The following is an 18,877-nucleotide window of genomic DNA, read 5'->3' as shown; positions in this document are numbered from 1 at the left end:
CAGAAATGGCTATAACAGAGTTTCTCTTATTCATATTAACAACTACTCTAGGAGGAATGTTTTTATGCGGCGCTAACGATTTAATAACTATCTTTGTAGCTCTAGAATGTTTCAGTTTATGTTCCTATCTACTATCTGGATATACCAAGAAAGATGTACGGTCTAGCACTTTCACACACACACCATAGGAAGGGACATATTTGATTTAAAATCAAATTAGTGCTGTAACGCCCCGGCAACTTACAGGGATTGTTGACTGCCCCCACAAATCACCACGAGACTTTCTAGTGTGTTTTGTCCTCACTCGCACACTTTTCGGGAAAACTTCCCGGAAGGTCACCCATCCCAGAATTACTCCAGGCTAAGCACGCTTAACCATGGAGTTCTTAAGGGTTAGGCTACCGAAAAGTAAATGCATTTTGGTGATATGGGTAGCCAAATCAATTCCTTTAAGCTATCCTTCAACTGTATAGTCCCATACCTATACAGTCTCCAGATCCCTCTCATTCTGGTGTATGTTCGATTCGTCCATGTGCCCCTTCCACTCGAAGCCTGCCAGGAGCCGCTCCTTGTCCGTGCCCCCTGCACCATGCTTCTTGCATCGACGATCACTCCCCGCCCTCGTCAGTGCCCGGGTGTCACAAGTGACTTGTTTTTACCCATATGAACCTTATTCATGGGATCTCTAATCACAAAGGTTGGGTTACCATCACTTGTTTCTTTGCAAGTGGCTTAAGTCACATTCCCCTCGATGTTTCTAAAATCATATTTCTTCCCAAGGTTTTTGTCAGAGGATCTACTAGATTCCGTTCTGACTTCACATAGTTAATGGAAATAATTTCACTCTTTAGCAGCTGCTTCACCAAATTGTGTCTCAATTGGATATGTCTATTCTTTCCATTGTAATTCTTGTTTTTAGCTATAGCTATTGCCGATTGGCAATCATAGAACCGATGAGGTTGGTTTCATTCCTAGTGGAATATTTGCTAAGAAGTTTTTCAACCACTCAGCCTCACTACCAGCCATCTCAAGAGCGACAAACTTAGATTCCATTGTTGATCTTGCAATAATTGTTTGTTTGGTTGATCTCCATGTAATCGCACCATCCCCAAGTGTGAATACATAACCACCAGTGGATTTTGTCTCATTTGAATCAGAGATCCAGTTAGCATCACTGTACCCTTCTAGGACAGCGGGAAATTGACTATATTCAATGGCATAATCCATTGAACCTCTTAAGTATCTCATAAGCCTGGAAAATGCATCCCAATGTTCTTGATTTGGACATTGAGTGTACCTACTCAGTCTACCTACTGCATAAGCAATATCAGGTCTAGAAAAGCTCATCAAGTGCAGTAAGCTCCCAATTATCTGGGCATACTGAGGCTGAGATAACAATTCTCCTCTATTTTTCATTAATTTAGAGTTAGCATCGTAAGGGATACTCACGGGTTTGAAATCATAATATCCAAACTTCTTAAGAAGTTTCTCAATGTATTGTTCTTGGGATAGTAAAATACTGTCTCCCTTCCTTATGATTCTAACACCTAAAATTACATTGGCTTCACCCATGTCTTTCATTTCAAAATTCGATCCTAGAAACAGTTTAGTTCTAGCAACAATTTCATTGCATGTACCAAATATTAACATGTCATCCACATACAAACATATAATGACACAATCATCATTTTCAAATTTAGAATACACGCATTTATCAGCATCATTAGGTGAAAAGCCATCACATAGCAATACATTATCAAGTTTTTCATGCCACTGTTTAGGTGCTTATTTCAATCCATACAAAGATTTTAAAAGTTTGCATACTTTATTCTCTTGACCAGATACAACACACCCTTCAGGTTGAGTCATATAAATTTCCTCCTCTAAATTACCATTCAAAAAGGCAGTTTTAACATCCATTTGATGTATCACTAGCTTATGGATTGCTATTAAGGCTAACATCCATTTGTCTCCCCAAAGGTTATCAGGTGCACTATAACTAATAAGCATCGCATTCATCATGTCCTTAAGAGTTCTATTCTTTCTCTCAGCTACTCCATTAGACTCGGGTGAATATGGTGGGGTTACTTCATGGATGATACCTTCTTTAACACAATAGTCATTAAACAGAACATATTCACCACCTTTATCTGATCTAATCCTCTTAATTTTCTTAATTAATTGATTTTCTACTTCTGCTTTATAGGTTAGAAACACATCAAAAGCTTCATCTTTATGTTTGATTAAGTAAACTTTGGTGTATCTAGAATAATCATCTATAAAGGTCATAAAATAATTTTTACCTCCTCTAGACATGGTTTGTTTTAAATCAGCTAGATCAGTATGAATTAGCCCTAACAATTCAGTTTGGCGTTCTACGGAAAAACATGTCTTCTTTGTTAATTTAGATTCTACACATATATCACATTTACTACTTTGTTTATCATGCATATTAATTAATCCTAGCTGTTGCAATTTCATAACATAGGAAGAATTCAAATGTCCTAATCTAGCATGCCATAAATCATACGAATCATCAATATAAGCAGAAGAAGACGATTTATTAATATTTTCAGAAATGTTAAGTACAAAGAGACCTTGATCACAATATCCCTTCCCCAAAAAAACATTATTCTTTGTCATTACAATCTTGTCAGACTCGAATGACACTTTAACCCCCACTTTTCCTAGTAGTGCCACAGAGATTAAATTAACTCTGATTGATGGCACATGTGGCACATCACTCAAGGTCTGAGTCTTTCCAGATGTGAGTTTGAGAAGAAGTTTCCCTTTTCCCAGAACAGGAGTGGTCCTAGAATCATCGAGGTAGACATGTTCTTCTCCATCCCCTACACTAGTGTAAGAGATAAAGACACATATGTTTGCACAGATATGCCTGGTAGCACCAGAGTCTACCACCCACTTGCTCACATTGGTCATCAGGTTTACTTGAGAAACGACCGCAACAATAATATCATCTCCTTCGGCTATATTGGCCCTAGGAGGATTGTCGTTTCTTGCTTTGCACCTGCGCTGCGATGCATGATAGCCTGACTTCCCACATACGAAACAATATCCTTTCTTCTTAAAGGTGGGGTTAGATCCATTGGGACGAGATTTTCGAAAATAATTTTTCTTATTGTGATCAGGTTTATGTTCGTACCTTTTTGGAGCAGGTTTGTCTTCTATCACGTTTGCTTTTGCAGACAAAGCTTTGGCCTTTGCAGTAGCACATTCTTTCCTGTTGGTATCTTCAACGATTATGTGAGTGATCAGCTCCGAAAGGGACATTTCTATGTTTCAGTTGTTGCTTGTAATCAGTCCAGGAAGGCGACAATTTCTTGATCAGAAGCTGTGAGACAAATTCATCTAGTAGAAGAACGTTCTCCGCTTTGATATCTTCGAGCAGCTTGTGGTACTCATTGATTTGCAACTTTATGTCCTTATCTTCAACCATTTCCCAACGATAATAATTCCCAATAATGAACCCTTGTCTGACTACATCTTCAGCAGTGTATTTGAGAATCAACGAATCCCAAATGCCTTTCGCCTCCTTATAGGAACAATATACATCAAACAAATCATTAGAAAGTGCACTAAGTAAAGTATGACGACATACCTTATTTGCATGAACCCAATCTTCAACTTGTTTTGAATTTGGAGGGAGACTGGAGTCAGGTTTTGCAGACGAAAGAGCAAAGGCGAATCCGTACATGTCTAACAGTGTTGACACACGTTCTTGCCAGCGCCGAAAATTCTGACCAGAGAAGACTTCAATTTTTGATACATCCGGGAATGGTTTGGCGAAGACCGTCTGAGTTCTGGAAACAGTATTCTGATTCTCCGGGGTTGATTTGTTGTTGTTGTCAGCATAAGTCCTTAAGATTGTTGTATGAAAGTTGACAGAATCTCGAACAAAATTTTCTGAGGTGTGTAGAGTCACTATCCTTAAGGACTTATCCGCGGTGTATTGCACAAACCCCCAAGATAAAACAGGAACTTCTCAGAAATTTCTGAGGATCTGAGAACTAGCAAGGATCTCTTACAGAGAAAAAATAAAATACCCAGAACATTTTAAGAGATAAAAGAAAGAAGAGAACAAAAGGAAAATGAGAGAATGAAAAAAAGAGAAATGTGTAAGTCTGTGTTTTGGAATAAGCAAAGCCACTCTATTTATAGAGTGAGGAAAATTGGCCTAAGGCCCAAATGTAACGGGAAAAATCCCGTGCCTTGCGTTTGTGGATAAATCCCGAACCTTCAAAAGTAGCTTTTAATCGTTGCAGCAAAGAAAAAATAAACGTTGCAACGTTTTTATTATTTTGCAATATAATAATAAACGTTGGCAGCCACTAACTTGCAGACAATACTTTATGAGGTTACAGTGCACGTGGTCAAAGCCATTCCATAATATCTGCATCATCCGATTCTTCAGCACCCATAAACTACGGAGGAAAAATCTTTTGCAATACAAGATTTACAACACTACATAGAGAGTAATAATCAAACAAAACTCCTATGATCCTAACATCATGCAATAATAAAATTAAATGGTAGTATAATACTAGGGTGCAATAAATGATATATCAATATTTTTCCAGGTTGGCCTTTTAGCCCTCGGCTTAGAATTTTAAATGTGTCCTGATCCTTTCCATGCCTCTCGTGTTTCAACTTAAATAAGAGACTTAGCATAAAATTTAGTATGGTACTTTGCAAGCTGTGAAGGTCACTCAAAACTTACATTGTTTTTGGTTGTTCACGTCACTTGGTTGGTTCACACGTAGTCATTTGTGGCTTAGCGGCTGGCAGATTCAACTTTTACATCAGGAGTAGGAGTTTAATGGTCTTCTTGTTCCTCTGATTGTGATTTGTGAAAGGACTATTTTAAATATCTCTTCAATAATTTCTGCAATATCCATCATATAACTTCTCATGACACAATATAGCAATTATTCTTTGTCAAAGATAATTCCAGATACATGTAAATTTGAAAGAATGCTGAAAAGTAAGAAGGTCACCCAAAGTTGAGTCATAGTCTTCATTGTTCTCCTACTCAACCTTTGTGGTTGTCCACTTTTTCCAAGCTCTAGTAAAAAGAAGGGTGCATATCAGATTTAAAGCGCAACCAAGTGTTACGATCAAAAAATGGTGGAAGAGAAGAATACTCAAGGAAGATATCCATGTTTTTGGAAAGTTCAGACAGGAATTATTTTCCCCTTTAAATCATAATCATGTCTTTGACTGTGTAAAAGAGAGCAACAGTGACTCACGGCCTAAAATCCAAGGTATGTCAGAAAAGAAGAGGAAGTTGAGAATATTGTGCAAAGGTAAAAAAAAAAAAAATCTCTCCAATGCAGGACTTTAGGTTGCTTGTCTGAGATATAAAATTGGCTCACAAACATCTTTTTCGGATCCATGGTAACGACCTTCTTTAGAATAATTATGCATAATTAATTAGTAATAAAATGATTTAATAGTGTAATAATACATAGTGTTACTTAAATACATCTATAAGGGTTTAAAAAAATCACATAACATATGTTGATGTAAATTTTCGTGGAAAAAGTTTCCATCAAAGATCATGAAAGAAGAAACTATCTTTAATAACCGTTTTCATGAAATTTTTTTCTAATTTTTTATTTAAAAAAAATGAAATTTCATATTAATAATTTGTTCAATGATCTAAATCATTTCGAAAATTTACACCACCATGTTATGTCACAATTTTTTTTTAATTCTTATAGGTATATTTAAAGGACAAAATTAACATTTATATAATTAATTAAATAAAAATAGAAACAAACTTAATCTTGTTAAAAATATTTAATATAAATATCAATTTTAATAAAAATATTTGTTAAGATTTATATACAAATTAAATTTTCTTTGAATTTGAAGAGAGACAAAATTGTTTAATTTTTAAAATTACGAATAAATTGAGACAAAATAAAAATACAAGGATCAAATTGAGACTAATGCAATGACATGTGGCCTGACAGTGGTTGTTAGTGTCATGTCACACTATCATTGTCATGTGGCACAATATAAGTTTCATACATGACATTTCTATTTTTATAAAATTAAAAAAAAAATAAAATAAAAATAATTCAAAAATTCAAAAAAAAAAAACATGAACTGACACGTGACACCTCCTTTAACGTGTTACTATGGAACTAATGGCAAGGACCTAATTGTATTATTTTTTTAAAAATAGGGACCCAATTGAGAAAAAAAAATATGAGAACATAATTGAGACTTCTCAGCAAAATTAGGGACCTCGAAAATTATTAAACCTAAATATATACTTAATGTAACTGTGGAGTCCTAAAAATTTAGGATCAAAGAATCATATTGTTTCAGTTGAAATTGTCCGAGGGTCGGTCGTCCAATCCTATCCAAGAACGCAATTCACTCCGATGGATTGTTGACCTGTAGAAGACACTATAACACTCAAGTCAGATATGTTTCATAAAGAGGTCTCTATTTTATTAGGATAAATCAATGTTGTTTTACCTGAACATCAATCGTATTATTTATAGGGCTTGTGGCAGCCAAACAATGTAGAGTAGGGGCATTAGAAGTTCTATTTGGATCCTTTTCTCTAGGCCAAGCGGCGACTAATAGGAGTTCTTTTTTTAGAACTTTTCCTATGTTGATCAAAGGCACTAGAAGTTCCTTTTAGAACTTTTTCTCTAGGCTAAGCAACGAATGATAGGTGTTCTTTTTTAGAACTTTTTCCTATGCTAAGCAGAGGCATTAGAAGTTCTATTTAGAACTTTTTCTCTAGGTTGAGCGGCGACTGATAGGAGTTCTTTTTTAGAACTTTTTCCTATGTTGAATGGTAGACGCGACGAGTTTTCTTTGGAACTTTTTCCTGTGTAAGAAAATTTCACTCATGAAAAATATACGTTAAACAAAATAAAATAAATTCTTTATAATGAGAAGCGATTAGAAACTGACAAGGTTGAACTTTGGTGGTCCAACTGACCAAGCGGTAAGGGATTGAACCTTCCTGTGCAGGATAGTTTTACTCACAAAAGTATGCGTTAAATAAAATATTTAATATTTTATTTTTATAATGAGAAGTCATTAGAATCTGATAAGATTGAACTTTGGTTGTCCAACTTACCAAGTGGTAAGGATTGAACCTTCCTGTGTAGGATATTTTTACTCACAAAAATATGCGTTAAATAAAATATTCATTATTTTATTTTTATAATGAGAAGCCATTAGAACCTAATAAGGTTGAACTTTGGTGGTCCAATTTACTAAGCACTAAGGTTGAACTTTGCCTCGTAAACCTCTAATGGTTACCTTAAAGTTCTCAAAACAAAAGACGTGTCTTTAGAAATTATTATGGATTTTTTTTTCTCTTGTTGCAAAACCCGGTATTGATCCGAAGTAACGATGTCGAGACCAAGCGCACGTCTGGTTCCTCGTAGTTTCATGGGGATGTTACTTGGCTCCACGGTTGGCGCCAAATGTTTCAGTTGAAATTATCCTAGGGTTAGTCGTCCTTCCTTGCTTTGCTCTCTTTCGATCGTCCAATCCTATCCGAGAACGGAATCCACTCCGATGGGTTGTTGATGTAGAAGACACCCTAACGCTGAAGTCAGATATGTTTCATAAATATGTCTCTAGTTTATTAGGATAGATTAATGTTGTTTTATATGAACATCAATCGTATATTTATAGGGCTTGTGGTAGTCAAACACATTGATTAATCATTATCGTTGTATATTTTTAGAGAATCAAACCCAATAATCAATTGTTAATAACGTATATTTGTAAAACGTTAAACAATCTAACCTATTAATACCATATATTTCATATATATGTAGTAAAATATAATACATTTATTTTCTATTGATTTGATTTCGAATATTATTAGAATAAAAAAGCAGATTTAAATAACTATAAATTAAGTTATGTCAGTAACAAGTAATTTTTGTATAAAAAGAATATCAGTTTTTTTTTTTATAAAATAACAATTACAAAGTTTGAGATCACTGATAAAGTATTATCAAATTCAAAAGTCTACTTAAGTATAGCATTTAGTAAAAGTTACTCAAAAAGAATTGAATTTTTTTTCAATAAAAAGTTATATATGTTACGTGTTCACTTTTTTATATCAGAAAATAATAAAATTATAATTATAAAAATAAATATAAATTACTTTACAATTTAATTGTTGATATTTTTTATTTATTTAGTACATGATTTTTTTATTTAATTTAGAAAAGAGTTAAATTTAAAAACAATAAAATTTAAAAATCAGTTAAATTTAAATAAAACGGTAACTTGAGTGAAAAAACAAAAGTATACACAAAAAAGGGAATTTAAATATGTATCTAATTGAATTTTATCTATTAAAAAATCAAATTATCATAACTTATTTTGTATAGTATTTCTTTTTCATATGACATTAGATTCGATTGTTGTTTTTCAAAGAGAATTTCTTTTTGAGAATAAACACTTAATTCCTTCTTGGAAAGATGTTGGAGGAAAAAGTAAGTTTGTGAAAAATAAAAGTTTGTGGCATGGAATGGAAATCTCTATAATTTTATTTGGTTGAATAAATGGCTCATTTCATCCTAATTCATTAATGTACAGTATGATATCAAGACCGAACGGTTAAAGATTTATCTTATTAAAGATATAAAATAATCAAGAATATTTTATTAAAGATATTAATAAGCAGAAGATAAAATAATCAAAGAATAATCAAGAATATATATTTAAAGATATTTAACAACTAATCAGATTTTCAGGTAAGTTTGTTATATTTTATTGGGCTGGTGTCAGTTTAAGGTTTATGAGACAAATTATAAATAGAGAGTTAGGGCCACAAGCCAAGTACATTCTACTCACTCAACTACATCCTACTAACGTTTGATCCAACTCAAACATACAACTGTGATACACAATTCCCAAAACCGCTCCTAACTTGAGCGTCGGAGTACCTTTTGCAGGTACCTCCCCCCTTCTGGTCAAGAAGTCTACCGAGCAGCCCAGACTAAAGGCAACTGAGAGGTCAAAGTTGAAGGAAGGTGAGCGGCTCAGACTACCCAGGCGTTCGCAAGCAAGGAGGACACGTCAGAAAAGGTTAGTATCTCGGTCCCACAAAATATCTACCGAAACATTTTGGCGCCCACTGTAGGACCCGAAAGCAAGCCGAAGAAGCCCAAATGGTGACCACAAGAAGCATGGACGAGGAGCAAAATACTAGAGATTTGATAATGCAGATGCAAGAACAGATACAGGCACAAGCAAGAACCATACAAGGGCAGGCACAAGCACATCAAGAGATGCAACGGAAGCACGCAGAGGAGATTACGGCGCTAAGGGCGGAACAAGTCCATTCCGAGCAGTCTGCCTCAAATCGAGAGAATGAAAACGGTGGAAGTCGAAATCAACAGCGATCCCAACACACCAACCCGAACGGTGGAAGGAGAGGACCATCACCCCCCTAACTGTTCGGCCAACCATTTTACTCCCTCTTACGACAACCATGATGTTAGGAATCAGGTTGGCTTCGTTTTACACCAAGAGGGGGGGGGGTGAATTGGTGTTAGTTCAAAATTAAAATCTTTTCGCAATCTTGGTTTGAAAATTCAAAGCTTTTGATCTTTCCTTGAAATGCAAGTAATGGAAATTTCAATGCAGCGAAAAAATGTAGTTGACTGCAAAACAATTAAAGTCGACTGAAATAAAGAGTGCAGGGGTAGAGAAAATCAAACATTGGTTTTTCTACTGGTTCGGCCAACAATGCCTTCATCCAGTGTCCTTCCAATCTTGGAAGCAAATGCACTATAATGGTTGCAGTTTTTACAACAAGGAATTTATAAAAGCACCACCCAAAAATATAAATCTCCTCTCTAATCCAAAACCAAATATAGCTGCACACACAAAACCAGAATTGCAGCAAGAATACCCTCTTCTACAGTTTGAACCCATGGAACAATCCTCAACGTGTAACCAGCACTCTTCACAGGATGCCAAGCCTATCACAACACGCTTCACAGGTTGGCAAGCCTATCCCAGCAGACTTCACAAGTTGCCAAGCCTTCAGTCAAATACAACAGTCTTCACAGGATGCCAAGCCTTCAAGATCAAACCATAAGCACCTTCTTTGTGCAGATGTTGATCAACTAGTATGCTTAATTGACTCCTCAATCTGAATCTCTCTCAAGAAAGATCACCACTGTCTTCTTGGAGACTTCTTAGAGCTTCCAAAATTGAGAACTTTCTCTGAAACAGGACAATGAAAATGTTTTGATTAAAAAAGTCTCATAACAAATCGTGTTTTGTTCTATTTATAGTTTTCCTGTCATTCTCAGTCGAATTGCCCTCTAATCCAGTAGACTGTATTAAAACAGTTATAACAGACAGTCAACACAAAGGCTACTCAGTCAACCAAATCAATGCACATTCGTGACAGTTGACCCAGTCAGTCAATCCTAACTAACTTTTGAAAATTTAGCCGTTGGAGCAAGTAGGCATAATAGAATTCCAAAAATAACAGCAACATAGTCGAATAGATGTTCCACACTGTCGATTGTCACATGAAAAAAAAAATAAAATTCTTTTCATCTCAAAATCTCATCAAGCACATGTTCACAAAATCTGTACAAAGATTTTAGCATAGTCGAATCCATTACCAGTGTATTCGACTGAACTAGACCTTTGTCACTACAAATATAAGTTCATAAAAGTGCTTGTGAGCTTTTTCTTCAGAAATGTGCAGAAGTAATCAAAATCATTTTATCACACATTTCAATACAAGCATGTTCCAAACATATAACACAATCATTCATAGGAACACACATTGCAAATCAACAAAACATGTTCAACAAAAGCATTGTTCAATCTCGTTTGTTATACGACTGAACATGTAAACTTGGAACATTTGTACTGTTATTAAGTAGTGTGTTGTCAATGTAAAAAAGCAGTTTGATATAGAGTTTTTGTTGTAAACAATCTCAACAATCTCCCCCTTTTTTGATGATGCACAACCATGATTAATAACTCAACCATGTTTGCACAATTCCACATATGACAGAGTAAAAACAAATAGCAAAATCAACAAAGACAATTCATTTACTCTGCATATACAACAAAAATATCACCAAGCAGATAAGTATGATACAACAGTTCTCCCCATATAGACTTGCTCTCATACACTCATTAAAACTCTCCCCCTTTGTGCATTAACAAAAAAGGAATGCTTTGATATTTATGCAGTTTGGAAACACAGAGAAGCATCAAACAGATATGTAGTTCCAAAATAACAATGATGCTCTCAAAATCACAAGTTCATCACAAATGAAAATGTAAACTCCCCCTGAAAAATAGGTGTGTGATGAAACAATGTGTAAAGAAGTGATACTCCCCCTGTCATTATGCATGAATTTTAAAAACATTTTGTGTGCACAATGCAGAATATCACAAGTTAATTACTAGTTTAAGCATAGATTTGTATCATTGGTACACAATTCAATCACTTATATATGCAATGACACAAATATCAACAATCTCACAATATTATCTCAATTTAGATATCAAATCATGCAAAGCACAGAGATAATATCATATTAGTAATGATTAAAGCAGTCAGTAAGGATAGAATAAAATTCCAAAATTGGAATTGTTAACCCAGTTTGGACGTAGTCGAATGCTTTAAATCATCAGTCGAATGCATTGCTTTTCCAAATGTTGAACTTCAAATTATATGTCCAAAGCAATGTCTTTCCTGCAAAACCTTTCAAAAACCTTTTCCAGATCAAGTATAGTGGTTAAGCAAGAAAAGAAACAATTCATAACAAAAGTCAATCTATAAAAATGCATGACAGTTATAGCACAATTGACTTCAAACATAGCACAGTCGAATCAACCAAACAGAGTATCAGATATTATTCAACAGTTTAAGTAATCGATTGATTCAAACTACTCATATTATTTCCTTGATAGAAAGATATTACATTGATAAGGATAGCAAGGAAATATAAACAAACGAAGAAGGCGACACAAGATGGCTTTATACGCCATTTTACAAAATGAAATGACCTAGTCTAGGACACAAAACACAATTTTTCCATAACACAACACTATTCTGATTCAGATGAGTCTTCAATTTTCTTGTTAGCACTGTTTGCTCCACTGTCTGTGTCACCAATAGAGGATTCTTCAAAAAATTTTATCATGAGGGCATAGTCCATTTTCTTGTGAAGATCAGATAAGGATTTTTGCATCATATTTAGTTTGTTCTCCAACCGATCAAATCTTCGATCCACATGACTTTCAAACTTGCTTAACGGATGAAATTTATATCCTGTGGTATCAACTTTTAGAGGATCCATTTCATTGGTAGATGGAATTTCATCTATCATTATCCATTCATCTCTCAGCTTGATAATTCCAACAGAGTTCAGAAATTGAGTTTCCATTTCATTGCATTTTCTAAAGTGAATTACTCTTTCATTTGTTGTGTCTACATCTGTAGCTTCAGTATCTTGCTGATGAGCACTCCATAAGGTAGACATAATCCATGGCCTTTAGTTAACTTCATCATGTGATCACGAATGATAAATGCCCAATTTGATTGAATTCCAGGCGATAGAGCAGAGATTAAATATATATCTTCATCTTTCAGTATTGAGTGATCATCTTCTTTAGGAAGTAATATCCATGTCATGAAATAGGCACATAGACACTCATCCATTTGAAGATTCCTGATGCTGAAATCACCAAAATGCTTTGAGGAGACAGGTTTCCTTAGCATGGTGTCGTATAATCCTTTGTTGTCATATCATGTAATACCATGATGGGAATATGAACCCTTGGTTTGTAGTCCAGCAATCTTTTCCCAAGTAGTATTATTTATAACAATGCCAGTTCCCTTTACCATTGATGTCAGATTGTTTCCTTCCCTCTTGAGGTTGCAGTAGAACACCTTGACTAAGTTAGGATAACATTCACCTTGTAGTTCCACAAAGTTTGCAAGATTTTCTCTGATCAACCATTCCTGAAACCTGAAACCCTTTTTTCTATAAAATGCAGTGTTTGCGCATTTATGCCTCAGAACTTCTTTGAACCCCCATCTACAAATGAAGTCAGTTCTCTAATCATCATCGTTGAACCATCCAAAAGGGTCAGCCTCTTTTCTTGCAGACATTGGACGTTTTCCTGGTCTTGATGATGATGCAGCCATTTGAGCAATGAGAAGGAATGGATTTCACCAGAATCAGAATAAAGGTTTGTTTGCAAGATTGTATGTGATTATCTCAGACTATTTCATTCATTTATAGCTGAAAAACACGCCAAGAGTTTTGCTTAAACCCTAAGTTAATCTTTAACATTTAAAAGTAAAGCATTTCAAATATTCAAATATCACAGTCGATTGAATTAATATTGGAGTCAACTGGGACCAAAAAAAACTTTTCATCAAGATTCAATCAATCAAACAATTAAGCACTCAATGCAAACAATCATACAGCAACAATCAATCAATATATGCATGATGCAGTAGGCAAATACAAATTTACCATTTGTAGACACTCAAGGTTTTTGAAATGTTCCATAGTTGATTTATCCTTGAGAACAATTCTGCATTAGTTGCATAACCTGCAAAACAATTAAGTTTTGGTTACTGGTACCCATTTAACTTCGGGTCTGTGATTGTCAGTTTTTGTCACATGTTCCTTTGGAATCCATACACATAATCCTTGAGGAACAACAACATGTCTATAATAACAATTTCTAACAGTGTGACCAACACATCTGCAGTAAAAACATGCATTTCTAGCAGGTTTTCTCAATTCATTAAGCTTTCTAGTATTGGTTCTGTTAGAGTAACCTTTAAATACAATTCCTTGCCTGTTATTAATTCTGCTAGAGGAATTCAATACAACATCTAAATTGTCACTAGCTTGAGAAAACTTAGCTAGCTTGCTAGTCAAGTAATCAATCTTTTCAACATGCATAGGACAATTTTCACAAGCTTTTTCAACAGTAACAGTTTTAATTTCAGTATTCTTAGCAGATAATAAGGTTTCATTCAATTTCGTTTCTAATCTTTCATTTTCAGTAACAAGGTCTTTAATTCTATTTTCAAAATCTCTTCTTTCATAGCTCAGTCGATTTACCTTGTACTGTAGTTGCATGGCCTCAGTATGTAATTCTTTGAAAGCATCTTAAAGCATATCATATTTGACTTCTACAGGCTCATTTGATATGTCTGCATCACTGTCATAATCGTCCCATGTTACACCAGTCATATAACAAAAATTTGATTCCTCCTCTTGATCAGAATCCTCATCAATTGACTTTTCAGAATCTGAATTTTCCCAAGCAATGTAGGCTCCTTTCTTTCTCATATTTCTGCTTTGAGGAAAATTTTTCTACCCTTTCTACTTTGGCTATAATTCAGGACAGTCAGGCTTGATGTGACCTTCTTTGCCACATCCATAGCACTGGACAGTGTTTGTGTTGAAGCTCTTCTTCTTGCTTTGACCTTCATGGTTAGACAATTGACTATCATTTTGCATAAGTAGACTAAATTTTCTTACCATCAAGGTCATTAGCTCTTTGTCGTCCATCTCTGCTTCTGTGAGATTATTGCTTGCAGCCTTCGGAGCAATGCACTTCTTTTCTTCAATCTCCTCCTCATCCTTCAGTCTACCAAGTTCTAACTCATGTTCACGTAGCTTGCTAAACAAGGTAGTCATATTCATAGTTGTAAGATCTTTGGATTTAGAGATTGCAGTGACTTTTGGTTGCCAATTCCTATTCAGACTTTTCAGAATCTTGATGTTGATCTCTTCTTTATCAGAGGCTTTGCCAAGAGCCATCAGGTGATTTACAATATGAGTAAACCGTTTTTGGACATCATAAATGTTCTCACCAGCTTTCATTCTAAACAACTCATATTCTTGTATCAAAGAATTCTTCCTGGCTCTCTTGACTTCATTTGTGCCTTCATGTGTTACCTCTAGAACATCCCACATTTCCTTTGCAGACTTGCATTGGGATATCCTGAAAAATTCATCAATTGTTAGTGTAGAGGCAATAATATTTCTAGCTTTGACATCATACTGAGCTTTTCTATTTTCATCAACAGTCCACTCAGTAAAAGGTTTTAAAACAGTTTCACTATCAACAGTTTTTGTAGGCACATATGGACCATTTATAGTGGCACCCAAAATTCCTTTATCTTGCGATTCAAGAAAGATCTGCATGCGAATTTTCCAAAAAGGATAGTTTTCACCAGCAAACAGAGGTGGTCTGTTTGTTGAAGCACCTTCACCAAAAGTTTGAAAATTTGAAGCTATCCCCAGGTTTCATAGTCGAAAGAATTAAAACAGAGTCGAGTGAATTTTCAAATATTTTATGAAAACCAGCTCTGGTGCCAATTGTTAGGAATCAGGTTGGCTTCGTTTTACACCAAGAGGGGGGGGGGGGGNGAATTGGTGTTAGTTCAAAATCAAAATCTTTTCGCAATCTTGGTATGAAAATTCAAAGCTTTTGATCTTTCCATGAAATTCAAGTAATGAAAATTTCAATGCAGCGGAAAAACGTAGTTGACTGTAAAACAATTAAAGTCGACTGAAATAAAGAGTGCACGGATAGAGAAAATCAAACACTGGTTTTTATACTAGTTCGGCCAACAATGCCTACGTCCAGTGTCCTTCCAATCTTGGAAGCAAATGCATTATAATGGTTGCGATTTTTACAACAAGGAATTTATAGAAGCACCACGCAAAAATATAAATCTCCTCTCTAACCCAAAACCAAATATAGTTGCACACACAAAACTAGAATTGTAGCAAAAATCCCCTCTTCTGCAATCTGAACCCACGTCGAACAATCCTCAACGTGTAACCAGCACTCTTCACAGGATATCAAGCCTATCACAGCACACTTCATAGGTTGCCAAGTGTCAATACCCAATTTCGTCCGGGCTAAATAACATATGTTTGTTTTTCACTTTATTATATTTTATGTCTTTTAATCGTTTTAATTTTGTTTTGTATTATTTAATTTCGTTTTTTTTATTAGTTTTCATTTTATTTTTATTTTTTTGTTATTTAGAGTTATCTCATTTTTATTTTTATTTTTTTTTACGTTAGTTTCTTTTTATTTAGTTGAACCTTGTTGTTATGTTAACAAAAACAAAAAAAAAAAGTCCAAAAACAAAAGAGATAAAGAAAAAAAAAGAAGGAAGCGGAATTGCAGACGGTGCTTCTCCCGACTCTCTGTCACACAGGTACAAATTAAGCTCTCCTGTAATATATCACAGCTTAACATTATTAACATACAAGATTGATCCTCTCCAACAAGGTGTTCAAAGTAAACAAGCCAAAATACACCGTGTACAAACAAAAGTTGTATACAGATCAACAATTATGCAAGAGAAAAATGATGGCTGAACAAGTTTGCTTTAATCAAGGATGGCTTTAATGATGGACAAAATTGTACCGCGATGGATATTTCATATTGGACAAGACCTGATTTTGGATTCAGATTCATATCTCCTCCGTGTTGAAGCATCTATCAGTGTTTTGGTGAAAATCTTTGGCTCAGACCTATGCTGCAGTAAGAAGCAATAGCTTTAGCCAGTTGCGGTAAGAACCAATGCTGGCAATAGGGGATGAAGCGAGTGTCAGGAGGCTGTCTTTTAAGTCCTCACGCAAGGTTCAAAAAAAAAAAGGAGAAAAATCAATGGGGGGAGAGCATTATTCATTCACCAAGAGAACAAGAGCACAAAGTCACAACAGAGAATAGAAAAAAAGCACAAGAAGACTACAAGAGCTAATATTATCAGAGTAAGAGTGTTATTCTCATCCAATACTCACAATCCAAAACAAGGGGCAACACCATTGTCTCTCACACACACCATCACCCCTGAGAGGATTCTCTTCTCCAATTTACTCACTCAGTAGAATCATCAGAACAACCATTTTTCTCTCCCACCCAACTTCAACTTGATCTGCTAGCTTCCACCTATCGGTTCATCCTCACCATATCAATCACTATCACTGCCAGAGCTTGGTGTCCAATACCACAAAGAAAAGAAAAAGAAGTGGTGCTTCATTTGAAGAAAATGAGTTACAGGAAGAGCAAAAATGCCGACATAAAAGCCACCGAAGACGCTAGGCAATAGCACATGAGCTCCGAGAGGTAAGCAACTTCATCGCTTATTCATATTCGTATGTATAATAGAGTAAGTTTGTTGTATTATGGACGACAATTTATGCTTGTTATTGCGTTTTATACTTGCTATTGCTATGCTTGTGTATGAATCTTCACCACTCTTCAATCCCATCACCATCATCAACTTTTACTCATACCATCCAAACCGCTAAGGCCATCTTCCTGCGAGAGTAAAGCCTAACCCATTCACGACAGATCCATCATCTTCCTATCCCAAATTTCCCCTACTAAAGAAATACCAAATAGCCATAAACTAACTTCTCATAATCTTCAACCACAATCACAACAGACGACAGAACAATTATCTTCATCTTTACCAGAACCACCCCATTCACCCATTAGAACCTTCATCCCAACTCACGCATAATACCTAAACCAGCGGGCACTCTCACGTCTTCATCCACCACTATATCCAAGCCTCTTCAACACGCACAATAAAAAACACACATTGAAACCCTCTTCTTTTTAACAAAGCCAACACGCATAACACCACCAGAAAAACTCACACAGAGAACATCATTGCGTGTTCCATTCAGAACGCCCTTCACTCGCGTCAAATGAAGCCAACAACCAAAATCAGATCATTACCTTAGTGTTTGTTTTGATTTCTTGAGTCTTTGAAGAATACAGGAGAGGGCATTTTCATCCAATTTCATCTGTAACCCAAAGACGGAGACTGGGGGTTTCAATACTCCGAAGCTCGGGGCTTTGTTTCCAGCGGGAACAGAAGATAAGAGCATCAAAAGGGTCTATGAAAAGTTGCCTAGTAAGAGAAGATCCGGCGTCTTGGCTGGAAACGCCACCGTCGGTGAACGACGGTGACGTCTAACGGTCCTGGTCTCGCCGGCGACGAGGAGCACGCGTCCCAGGGTCGTTTTCCTTCGTGCACAGGAAGAGCAAAAGAGGGTTTCGATGCTACGGCCGACGGTGGCTCCGACGGTGACTCCGACGGCGTTTGGCGTCGCCGGTGACGCCTTGGGCTGAGGCGGCAGAGTGCGTGGGTGGTGAAGATGAAGACCTCTTAAGGTTTTCCATTCAGAGAGAGACTTGGGTCTCTTGGTATTGGATGCAAATGATAGAATAAGGAGTGAACCCCTAATTGCTTCTGCTGAACAACCTTGGGCCAGGCTTCTCGGGCCAGATCCATTCCCTTTCCCTTGCTTTAAAATAAAAAGGAATAATATTCCCAGACCCACCCCCTGCTTTAGCTCTCACACCCCCACTCTCTTTGGGCTCAAGTCCAATCTGTCTAAAAACCCTTTCTTTCCCTGCGCACCCCCATTTCTGCTAAGTCTCACCCCCTTCTCCTCTGGGCTTAGGCCCAATCTGTTTATAAAGGAAAAAAATAGTTTGGTTTGAACACCCCTCTTATTGTCTAAGCACTACCACACCTTTTACATTTATTATTATTATTATTTTTATCACTGAATTTTTTTAGTTTATTTTATTTCTACTTTTTGTTTTCATTTAGTTATTTATCTATTTATTTTCTTTTATCTACTTTTAAGCAAATATTAAAAACCAAAAATATGTTTTAAAGCTTTAAGCACGTGTGTGATCGCATGCATCGTCCTCGTGCTAAGACATTTTCCCCTTTCATAAAATTATCAAAAATGTTTTAAAGGTTTAAGCACGTGTGTGATCGCACGCATCGTCCTCGTGCTAAGAC

General features: G+C 35.8%; 1 long non-coding RNA gene across 1 annotated transcript; it reads right to left on the bottom strand.

Moving 5' to 3' along the window:
- Positions 1-16,262: 16,262 nt before the first annotated feature.
- On the bottom strand, positions 16,263-18,591 carry LOC111240688. The gene is made up of 2 exons (XR_002666216.1): positions 16,851-18,591; positions 16,263-16,669 (listed from the first exon to the last, which is right to left on the bottom strand). It is a non-coding gene; the product is annotated as an uncharacterized LOC111240688 (long non-coding RNA).
- Positions 18,592-18,877: the final 286 nt, after the last annotated feature.

Source organism: Vigna radiata, unplaced genomic scaffold (assembly GCF_000741045.1).
Source record: "Vigna radiata var. radiata cultivar VC1973A unplaced genomic scaffold, Vradiata_ver6 scaffold_23, whole genome shotgun sequence".
NCBI classification, from domain to species: Eukaryota; Viridiplantae; Streptophyta; class Magnoliopsida; order Fabales; family Fabaceae; genus Vigna; species Vigna radiata.
Note: the sequence above shows the minus strand (reverse complement) of the source record. Positions and strands in the feature narration are given on the sequence as shown.